The following is an 11,665-nucleotide window of genomic DNA, read 5'->3' as shown; positions in this document are numbered from 1 at the left end:
AGAGAAAGGAGTCCATCAGAATATTTTATTAATGGTTAAATAAAAAAANATGCATTATATTTAATTTTTCTTCCATTATTATTTGATATTCAAATTTTGTATTCTAATTTCTTAAATGTTATCAATTTTTGAATTTCATATAATTACATTCTATCCAAGTTCTTACATAATCTAAGAGCAACTATTAAACAGGTTGACACCATTTACAGTAGAGCATTGATTATCCGACCCCTAATTAACCGCACATCGGTTAACCGACCATTCTAGTCAGCAGATTTCAAATGTCCGCTAGTGATGTGGCACTACAATATTTGGCTATGCCTTGGCTACTTTAATATTATTTTTGTTACATTTTTGCATGTTTTAGCTGGCAACACTGGCTCGACCATGAAAGGGAGGCCAGTATTTAAACGATACCTNATGCATTATATTTAATTTTTCTTCCATTATTATTTGATATTCAAATTTTGTATTCTAATTTCTTAAATGTTATCAATTTTTGAATTTCATATAATTACATTCTATCCAAGTTCTTACATAATCTAAGAGCAACTATTAAACAGGTTGACACCATTTACAGCAGAGCATTGATTATCCGACCCCTGATTAACCGTCACATCGGTTAACCGACCATTCTAGTCAGCAGATTTCAAATGTCCGCTAGTGATGTGGCGCTACAATATTTGGCTATGCCTTGGCTACTTTAAGATTATTTTTGTTACATTTTTGCATGTTTTAGCTGGCAACACTGGCTCAACCATGAAAGGGAGGCCAGTATTTAAACGATACCTAATTTTCTAATTATGAATGGTTATTTGTTTTGTGAGCAATAAAATAATTTAAAAATAATTTTTAATTTTTTGTTTGTAAAACATAAAGAAATCATTTTTTAACGATACAATAGCCACGATTATTATTTTAAAAAGTTTATGTTACGCTTAATATCGACGAAAATTCAAAACGATAGAATAGCGACAATTATTATTTAAAAAAAAATTTTGTTAGGCTTAACATTGATGAAAATTCAACGCAAAGTAGGTTAATAGTGATATACTAATATACTAATTACATGGGATATACTAATATACTACACTAATAATGTATTTTTTTCATTCTTTTCAGTTATCTGATTTTTTCAGTTATCCGACCAACCCGAGTCCCCAATTAAGTCAGATAATCGATGCTCTACTGTATTATTATAGTAGACAAGTCTGCTGAATAAAAGTATTTTTTTCTTCTTTAATTCATATTTTTAGAAAAAGTTTATTTGAATTAAATAATTACAATACTTACCCTAAACATTTTGAGACATAAGTCACTTTCATAAATTCATTAGAACTATTTTTCAATATAACCTTTGATCTAATTTTCTATAATTGAAAATTAAGAGTGAAATATTTAAAATTCAGAAAATTGAAATAATATAAAAACTTAAATAAACAGTGAGATAAACTTACATTATATTGACCTTGAATTAAATGAACTATATTTGAAGAATCTTTTAATAATTTTCCTGCATATGATGCTTCAATTTTTGAACTAAGAATGTTATAGAGTGGTATTTTTTGTTCAGGGACAGCAAATATAACATTAATTTTATTTTCGACAAGTATTTTATTAATTTGGCTTAAAGATGGATAATCCTAATTAAAAAATAAAAGAAAAATTGTTGTCATTTTTGACAAGTGATAAAATCATAAAATAATAATAAAATACATAAAATATTTTGTTTTTGGTAAGAATAATACACTTTCAATCTTAAATGTTAAGAGTATTCACTGTAATGTATCATTGTATTGTGATGTAATTGCCATTTAATGCAGTATGACATTTTTATGTTTTTATATAAATTGTGTTCTTTATGTGTGTCCATTCTAACTTTTCTTTGTTCTATTGGAGACTGGTTGATTACTATAACATCACAAATACCTTTAAAATCCAGTCTAACATATAATCAAACAATGAGAAATATATAAACTGACAAACAGTTTTGTCAGTTTATATATTTCTCATCATTTGATTATATGTTGAACTAGATTTTAAAGATATTTGTGATGTTATAGTAAAAAACAGAAGAGGAAAATTGTTTCTTTACCAGCCAAAATTGTTTAAACCAAGAAGTTACAAAATAAAATTTAATTTTCTTTTATTTCATTTTAGTGGATAAAAATAGAACCTTGAAATTTATTTCTCCATTTCCCATATCAGTTTTTGTTTAAACAATTTCAATTTTACATGGAACTACTCCATCATGTAAATAAAGGGTTAAATGTATATTTTAAAATAAAAAAATATAAATTTAATTTTTAAAAGTTGATTATTTCAGTGATTCATTAATATGTAAAATTACAATATATTTGTTAATAGGAGAATATAAATAAATTCAGAATCCTAATCTATAAAATTTATGGACATACAATAATAATGATTTACTTCTGAATTATATTACTAACATATGTGAAATTTGTTAATGTGTACAAATGGTACAGGTAGCCCTTATATAACATGGTAGTTAGATTATAAAAATTTTCCATGTTATACGAATCCATGATAAATGAAAAAAAGGACTAGTGCAAAACACAGGTTCCAAAAATTAACAAAAGTATACTACTCTTTTTCATTACTAAGAGAAATATGTTTATTAAAGCAATCAATAATTTATTTCCAATCAATAATTAGCAATTCCAATTAAAAGTACTATATTATTTGTTAGTATTAATTTTAGTTAAACAAGGACATTATCTTTTTACAAAGTATCATCATCATCTGAGTTTTTTTTGTCGATCTTGATCAGAAATATCAACAAAATTTTCCTTTTTTAATTTTTATCATAAAAATCTTTATGGATGACAAAATAAAAATATGTTATTAATCAAAAATTTGTTCTAGTTGCTTGCATTTGTTCAGCAAAGTACTGAGTAATTTTTTCTGTAATTTGTGTTTGAATACCAACCAAGTTGTTCAATTAAGAGCAGTTTGAGTATCAAGATACTGCTGTATTTCATTTATCATTTATATGAATGGTTACTTACCTACAGTTAAAAAAAGTTTAATAGCACTTACTTAAAAATGTTTAAGTAAACAAAAAATGTACTTACTCGTGCCTCTAACCAGTGTGTAGAAATACAAAAATAAATAATTTTGTAAAAACAAATGTTTTCCGAACACCTTCCGTGTCCTTCTTTTGTATTTCTACACACCGGTTAGAGGAACGAGTAAGTACATTTTTTGTTTATTTTACACCCCGGTGTGCAAGAAGAAGTTATATGTTTAAATAAACTTTTCTAAATATGAAGATTAGTCTATTGTGAAAGGTGTGAAATGTGTTACAAATAAGACGAGGTGAACACCAGTCGAATAGTGTTTATTAATCAAATAGAGGGGACAGAGTCAGTCTGCCTATTATAAAAAACCAAAAATGTATTTACACTAATTCTCCACTCTTACTTGATCTTCCTGCGACAACTGTTTATAACACAATTCAGCTTAAAACTAAAACTATCACTACTTACGAACTAGACAGAGAAAGAAGAATGAAGAATGGTTAGAGAGTATACTGGTAGCTTAGATTGGAGTCCTGATAGAGATAACATGGATGATTATTGCCATATGGATGGTATATGCTTAATCCTTTTACATCCGGGGTAATGATCACCATTATCATTAAATATTGCTGAGGAAGATGTTCTTAGGCTTGGATGGAAGGGCTCACTTACTTAGTTCTGTATGATTATACAACTTAGCTCAATGTCACTGTTCACACATAGTCTACACTGTCTATCTCTGCTTTCCTATCCTTCTAGGCCTCAGAGTCCTGGTCACTTCTCAATCCATTCGGTCTCCCTCATTAGACCTCCTCTCTCATCAGTGACAATCTCAAAACTGGCTCTCCTTAACTCCCGTTCCCCTGGTCCCCCTTGTGCAGGACCCTTTCTTTTCTGTTTGGTATTCTGGCCAATCAGGACCCACAAACAGCAAGACTCGTGTCATGTGACAGGAAAGGGTTGAAGACAGAAGGAAGAAGAATTACAGGAAGGAAGAAATGGAGTTCTATGCTATATACAACTACATACAAAAACAAACATTGCGGACAGCCAAACTATAAAAAAAAACAAAAAACAGTCTTAAAAGCTAAAGTCTGATAGCAACAATGACACCTGATAGGAAAGCTAGGAAGATGAAGAAAAAATTGTACTATCAGTTTTTATTAAAGTAAACCTGACAAAAGGCACAAAACAAATCGAAAATTTCAATATTTTAAAATCTATGGGCAAATCTGAGACAACACATATGCTTATTTGAATATGAAAATATCGAATAATGGAGTTTGCACTTAAAAATTGTGAAATTTTGTATGGAGGATTTCCCAAATTCTTGAACTGTGTTAGAGCAAAACCATGTTGTGTAGGGGATTTCCCCAATGTTTGAACCATGTTAGAATGAAACTGTGTTGTAGAAATGACATGTTGTAAAATAGATATCTATATTAGGTTTTTATTTCACAAAATTATATTATGACAACTCTTAAATATAATCAAACCACATCATTAAGGACTGTCCATGAATTATGTAATGCTATCACTATACTTTTCAATGCTGTCTTTAACTCCTATAATGCTCTGTAATAAAATTGAGCATGTCCATCTTAAAATTTATATGAGGGCAGTTTTTTGTTTTCAATCTCCAATGGTCCATAAAACAAAGACAAGTGTAAATAACAAAATGAATTTATTACCAAAAGTTAGGTACAAACATGGTTACTTTTTGACATAATCACAGTGAAAACTGAGGCATTTTTCATACTGTGGATGAGTTTTGCAATCCCCTTCTTCATAGAATGTTGCTGTCAGTGACTTGAGATGGGCCTTAACGTTGTTTTGAAGATCGTCATTAGTCTTGAACCTCTGCCTTCCTAGCCACATTTTCAGTTCAGGAAAGAGATGGAAGTTGGTTGGTGCTAAAATCGGAAGATGCACACATTAAAAGTGTGTGAAGTCTTCCACCTTTCAGACTTCCATCCAGCTTGAAACTTTTTAAACACCCAGTGTATAGTGATTTAGCACTGACCAACTTTCACCTCTTTTCTGAACTGAAAACATGGCTAGGAGGGCAGGAGACTAAAGATGATATTCAAAACAATGTTTATATGAGATCCTGAGCATGATTAATTAGTTAAATTAATGGATTAAAAATTAATACACAGTTAATTTGTGAAGTGGAAAAAACCCACTTTCTTTTCCCACTACCTGGCTTTTCTAGTGACCTCTGACCAATAAATTAAAGACAATCAAATAACCATGCAACTCGACAATTGTAACAATGTTTTGAATAAGTGTCGAGAATAAACCTAAACATATGGTTATTAATGCGGAGAAACGTCAAAATCAGTTAAATTATGAGGTAAGAGGAGTCACAAACCTTCATAATAACATTTAAAAACTTTGAGTTTGCTGCCTTATATGGTAAAAGTAGTCAGAATGCCTTGGCCATACCAAGGATGGATCATGAACTTAACACTTTGGATACAAAAATAAATCAATCTATTACCCGAGAGTTGAGACCTCAGTATTAAGTGACATTGTTATAATGCATTACACATAAATTCTTGTAATGCATTGTAACAATTACCTGCATACCTATCACATATCAGCATTATATAGTTTATGGACAGCTCTTATTTATAAGAACTTATTATTTTGTTTTAAAGAAGGCACTCTTTTCATTCAGATAATATCAAACAATAATAATAATTAAGGAAAATTTATGTTTTAAATTTAAATAAATTAATAAAATATTTTTAATGTTATTAAATGAGCGATAATTATTCTGTAAATCAGAAAAATCATCTAAGTTATATCATCTTAATTATGGTATGATTATTTCAAATAAAAGTAATTATTTTTCTTACCTGACTTAAGCTTTCTGTATAATAACCATTTTCATCAAGATGGCAACTTTCATCATTAGGAGCTATTATTCCACCTAACTTCATGAAAGAAATAGTAATTTTTGAAATTTAAATATTAAATTTTGATTATCCATAAAAATTGCAAATAAATCATTGTATGTAATGCTTTTTATTCTGTTAATTATATATTTAAACATTTTGCAATAATGGTGCTAGTAGTCTTATCAACAATATGTCTTAAATATCTATCTTTTCATTCTCTCTTTAAGGAAAAACTGTGCCAATAAGGATAAGAGACAATAGCAGCAAAGATATGGGAGCACCGTATTTTCATACATACAAGCTATAACTTATCCATGTCTAAAATGTAATTTTTAGGGGTGTGATTACATGCCAATTTTAAGTTGCATTTACAAATTTCCATTTATGGAGCAATGGTTACTCCATTGTCACAGGGTATATAGTGAAGCAAATTTTACAAAGGTTTTATTTTTGTTCTAATAATTTTCTGTGGAAAAAATGCCATTAAAGATTATAGCATGAAAATATAGTAATATTGAGAACTGATTGGAAATATTAAATGATGATGACTGAACACTCAGTTTGGCTGTATTACTCTATACTCTAATCCAGGTTTCTATATGGGTTTGTGAAAAAAGTGTTGTGATTATGTAAAAAAACTTTTAGACCACAATAACTTGTGAGAAGATAACCCTGTACATGGCTATCTTAATACAGCCAAAATGCATTTAGGAGGGTCAAAAAGAAATGGCTGCTTATTATAACTACAGTGGAAGTCAAAAGTAAGGATCACATGAAATAATACCAAATGTAAACACTAAATGCAGTTTTTTGCATTACTGATGAAAATTTACCAACAGTGACATGTGAAACTATGCAAATAACTAGAACAACACTAATATCAATTATGTTAGTTTTGACTGTTAGACTGGATATAGCTTTTCGGAGAGATTAGTAAAATCAAGTTAGACTCGCGTAACTAGTTATATAACAAAGAACAAAGAGTGCACAAAGATTACACAGTTGTCACTCCCGGAAGGTCAGTGCTCGAAAGGGGAGAGTGAAACGAGGTCACTTTGCCTGAGGGGTCAAGAGCACCACCAACCTTTTATTACGTCAGAACATTACAGAACATTGCGATCGTTGATTCCAACACACCCCCTCAACAATTGATCATTAATACAATCCGATATCGCGAGTAAATTTCTTAACCTTATTCGCATCTAGCGGCTTTGTTAACAAATCAGCTGTCATCCGTTCACTCAAACAATAGATTACAGTAATTTCTCCCGAATTCTTTAAATCACGTACAAAATGGTATTTTGTGTTGATATATTTCGTGCACTGTTGTGCTTTTCCTAATTCTAAAAGTCGAATACAACTTTGATTGTCCTCAAATATTTTGATAGGTGCTGTAATCGGTACATTTATTTCTTCTAGAAGTCGTTTCATCCATACAGTTTCTTAGGTAGCTTCTGCCAAGGCTACGTACTCCGCTTCGATGGATGAAAGTGCTACACACTGTTGCTTTTTACTAACCCAATGAATAGGACTTCCTTTTAGCAAGAGCAAATATCCTGTGTTCGATTTGTGGTCTATACGATCGCCTCCCCAGTCGGCATCTACATAACATTTAAGTTCTAATTCTTCATCAATATTTCCTAATTTAAGTTTCTTCTTTTTTGTCGAATTCAGATAATGAAAGATTCTTTTTACTTCCACCCAATCACTTTCTGAAGGTTTTGTTACTTTTCTCGCTAATATCGATGTACTTATCGCAATATCTGGATGCGAGTTAGTCACTAGATATAATAAAGATCCAATAGCACTTCTGTATACATTGTTGTTTTTGAACGTATCTGGCATTTCATTTCTTCTTAAGTATCCTGTATCCATAGGAATATTAGACGGTCTCGAATCGGATAAGTTAAATTCTCACAATTTATTTTCGATATATCTTTCTTGGTGAAGTGAAAATATTCTGTTCTCGTCTCTTTCAAATTGTATTCCCAGATAATATTTTAAGTCACCTAAATTCTTGATTTTAAACATTTCTTTCATTTCGATCGGTCTCAAATTCGGTTAACGTATGTTCGTCTGTGGCCATTGCTATTACGTCATCTACATGAATTGCTAAATACAAGCATCTTTTATAGCCTCTGGTATAAAGACATTTTTTTCATTTCATTAATTTTATTAAAATAACATAAGTTACATTTTCTGATTTCGCTGAGCATTATCAGGATTTAAAAACACTAATTAATTATGACAATGAATACAGCATATTAATAAACATTAAGAGTAAAATAGTACAATGATGGGAGGACAACAAGGATATTATACAGGCTTAATATATATTTATACAAGTAAAAATTTTATGAAAAAATAAGATAGTGTAAAATATACAGTAACAATTAAAAGTAATGAAGATAAAATAAAATTAGAATCACAACAATTAAGCGCAAGTTAACAAATTATAAAAGAAGCAAACAGCAGAAGTGCAAAGATATCATAGATGATACATATCATATAGAAATGAGTATATATACAAACTATAATATATAATAATAAGACAGTATAGTGTAAAGAAGTAATAATCACTTGCACCAAAGTACTTATGTTTCGGCCACAAGAAAATCCGCTAGTAGTTGAGCAATGGAAGTTGAAAAATGTTCTCAACACCACTGAACTCCGCCAAACTTCTGTACGTAATATTCCGACATAGTAAGAGCCACCAGAAGTTGAAGGATTGTCTTCACGCTGCATCATTTATATTCACTGGAAGTTGAAGAAACTTCGTCCACACCACAATTATTTCAATAGCAAGGAAACCACTAGTTGATCACATCACAGTGGCGCACCAAAATAGAAAACATAATATAATACACAAGTACACCACAAAGCATGGATTGATGTAGAGTTGATGCAGAAAACAGTCCAGTAGAAAAATGTAAGCTCCTTCCAGTTTCAGTAAACTCAAACAATTACAATAAATGTAATAATGTGTATTAAGTTCAAACACGAACTATTGTAGCATGACAAAAATAGTTCGACCAGGTATTACCACAGAGAAACAGTGACAGTACATCAAGTATATCTCCACCAGTAGAATCCACAGAATTACCCAGAGTGTCAGCCATAAGAAAATGTACACAAAGAAGCCAAGTATACTACTTCACAAACTAAAGTCCAGCAAACACAATAACCACCAATATGCTTAAAGTGGTACGGCGTTAACACAGTGTTCAGTCCAATTAGTAGTATACATTCCCACTAGTCACAGTAAAGTCCAGAAGAAAGTGAAAAAGAATTTCTTCTTAAGTGACATTTGTTCTTTTGATGTGCAATTATGACCACAAGGTGCAAGACCAAAAGTGAATAGCCAGGAAACTATCATAATCTACAATCCGCTGCAGTCGAATTTTAAACAAACCACAAGATCCCTAAGTTTAAGTGAGGAGATCACCTCAAACACCAGAAGACTTAAACAAGAATGGGAAAAGCAGCAAAGGATACGAACGAGGAATCAAATTAAGCCTTACCAAGTGTATACTATTAACAACGTGTGAATTTTCTAGTAAAGAACATTAAGAAATTGTTGTAACTCGAAAATACTTTCAAATATCTGAACAAGTAAATTGTAAGTTTCCTTATCCGAAGTAAGGTCTTGAGCATCACACGGCCAAGAACGATTTTTACTGGTTAGAAGAGTGCGTAACTGATGTCTTTCAATCTCAGTCATGGGGCATTCAAAAATATAATGGAAACTACTGTCAATGGTGTTGCAAACAGGACATAGACTGTTATTACGCAAGGTAAAGCGAGCAAGATATGAATTAAAACGGCCATGAGTGGTGTGAAATTGTATAGAATGGTGAGTAACTTCAATCCAAGTGTTCTTCAAAAATTTCAATATATCAGGAAAAAACTGTTTCGTAACTGAGGTGTTGGCATCCCAACTATGCTGCCACTCCACAAGCAAATCGTTCCAAAGGACCTCTTTCAGCATTTTTGTTGAAATCATATTGTAACTGATAGAGATGTTCGGGTCAGCTGCCGCCATTTTAGCAAGTTGATCCGTCCGATCATTGCCGTAGTCATTACAATGTGATCTCGTCCAATTAAAATAATACTCATTATCAGACTCAATCAACAGTCTTTGAATACTAAAGACCAGAGGATGAACAGACTTCCTCCGAATCGTAGAGAGAGAAGATAGTGAATCGGTAATGATTGCAATTTTGGCATTATTGAGAGCCCGTTCACACCACTCGATTGCCTGTAAAATAGCATATAACTCTGCTTGAAAAATGCTACAAAGTGGAACAAACCTAAAACATTATAGTAAATTTCAATATTGTTGTGAAAAGCAACGAAACTGGCACCAACATGACAGTCACACTTCGAACCATCGGTAAAAATTTTAATGGCACAACTAGTAGAAGAGGCTTCAATAAATCTGATGTTAGTGTAGGGGCTAAAAGTATCTTTATAAGGAATATTTTTCTCCCAGCTTTCCTCAGTGAAGGAGTTTGACGTAGAGGTAAGATGATTACCACATTTGACTTTCCAAATTTTTTGTAAGTAGTTAATATTGTATACTGGCACAATGAAGTGACTTTTCTTCAACACTAGGCTTTTCTTCAACACTAGGCTTGCCTAGTGTTGAAGAAAAGTCACTTCATTGTGCCAGTATACAATACATAAATACAACACGGTTTCGACAAAAACAACAGTAGTTAATATATTTATCAATAGGCGGCTTGCGAGCAAGCACTTGCAAACTAGCATTAGCCGTGGTTCTGTATGCTTTGGTTATCATCAACAAAGCTCTACGTTGTGCGGAGATCAATTTGCGTTTTTGATGTACCTTAACTGCGGCAGAGCCCCAAATGCCACACCATAAGTGAGAATGGGTAGAAAAAGGCTATCATATATCATTCCCATAGCCAGACCACTAAGGCCCCACGATGACCTGGCAACCTTGGCAAAAGCGTGCATAATATGCCCTGTGTGTGTAGTAATATAATGAATATGGTTATTCCAGGACAGCCGATGGTCTAATAATATGCCAAGATATTTAAGTTCTTTCACCACTTTTAGACTTTTACCGTTCATCCTAAGAGTTGGAACACGTGCATATAAGTTTCGTTGTCTTGGCTTATTAAAGACAATAGCTTTACTTTTATTAGGATTAAAGCAGAGTTTATTCGTTATGCCCCATTCATATATCATTTTCAATGCACGATTCCCTTTGTATTCCAAATCAGCACGTGACTGCCCACCAAAAAGAACGAAAACATCATCCGCATAGGCAATCATGGCATCCTGCCCAAAGTCCTGGCAAAGAAATCTATCAAAAAGTAAAATCCAAAGTAAAGGTCCGCAAACAGAGCCTTGTGGGCACCCTCTCAAGACTTTACGTTGGAAAGAAAGATGGCCCACAGAAAAAGTTGCAATTCTGTTTTCGAGATAGTCTTTAATAAGTTGGTATATGTTGCTGGGGCATTGTAAGGTCCTAAGTTGATGAAGGACCAATGGCCACCAAGCAGAGTCGAACGCTTTACTAATGTCAAGACTCAGGCCTAAAACATATTTGTTGTTTTCTAATAGGCTCCGAATTTTTCCAACAACCATTTCAATCGCATCAGTAGTAGACTTCTGATGCCTAAAGCCGTATTGAAAGTTATTGAGTTTACCTAAGGATTCCAGGTGCCAAGAGAGGCGGTTAGTTAT

At 32.1% G+C, this 11,665-nt stretch overlaps 1 long non-coding RNA gene across 1 annotated transcript; it reads right to left on the bottom strand.

Moving 5' to 3' along the window:
* Positions 1–1,293: 1,293 nt before the first annotated feature.
* On the bottom strand, positions 1,294–10,511 carry LOC111622734. The gene is made up of 3 exons (XR_002756325.1): positions 5,909–10,511; positions 1,458–1,643; positions 1,294–1,370 (listed from the first exon to the last, which is right to left on the bottom strand). It is a non-coding gene; the product is annotated as an uncharacterized LOC111622734 (long non-coding RNA).
* Positions 10,512–11,665: the final 1,154 nt, after the last annotated feature.

Source organism: Centruroides sculpturatus, unplaced genomic scaffold, assembly GCF_000671375.1.
Source record: "Centruroides sculpturatus isolate CEXI.00-Female unplaced genomic scaffold, Cexi_2.0 scaffold307, whole genome shotgun sequence".
Lineage (NCBI taxonomy): Eukaryota > Metazoa > Arthropoda > Arachnida > Scorpiones > Buthidae > Centruroides > Centruroides sculpturatus.
Note: the sequence above shows the minus strand (reverse complement) of the source record. Positions and strands in the feature narration are given on the sequence as shown.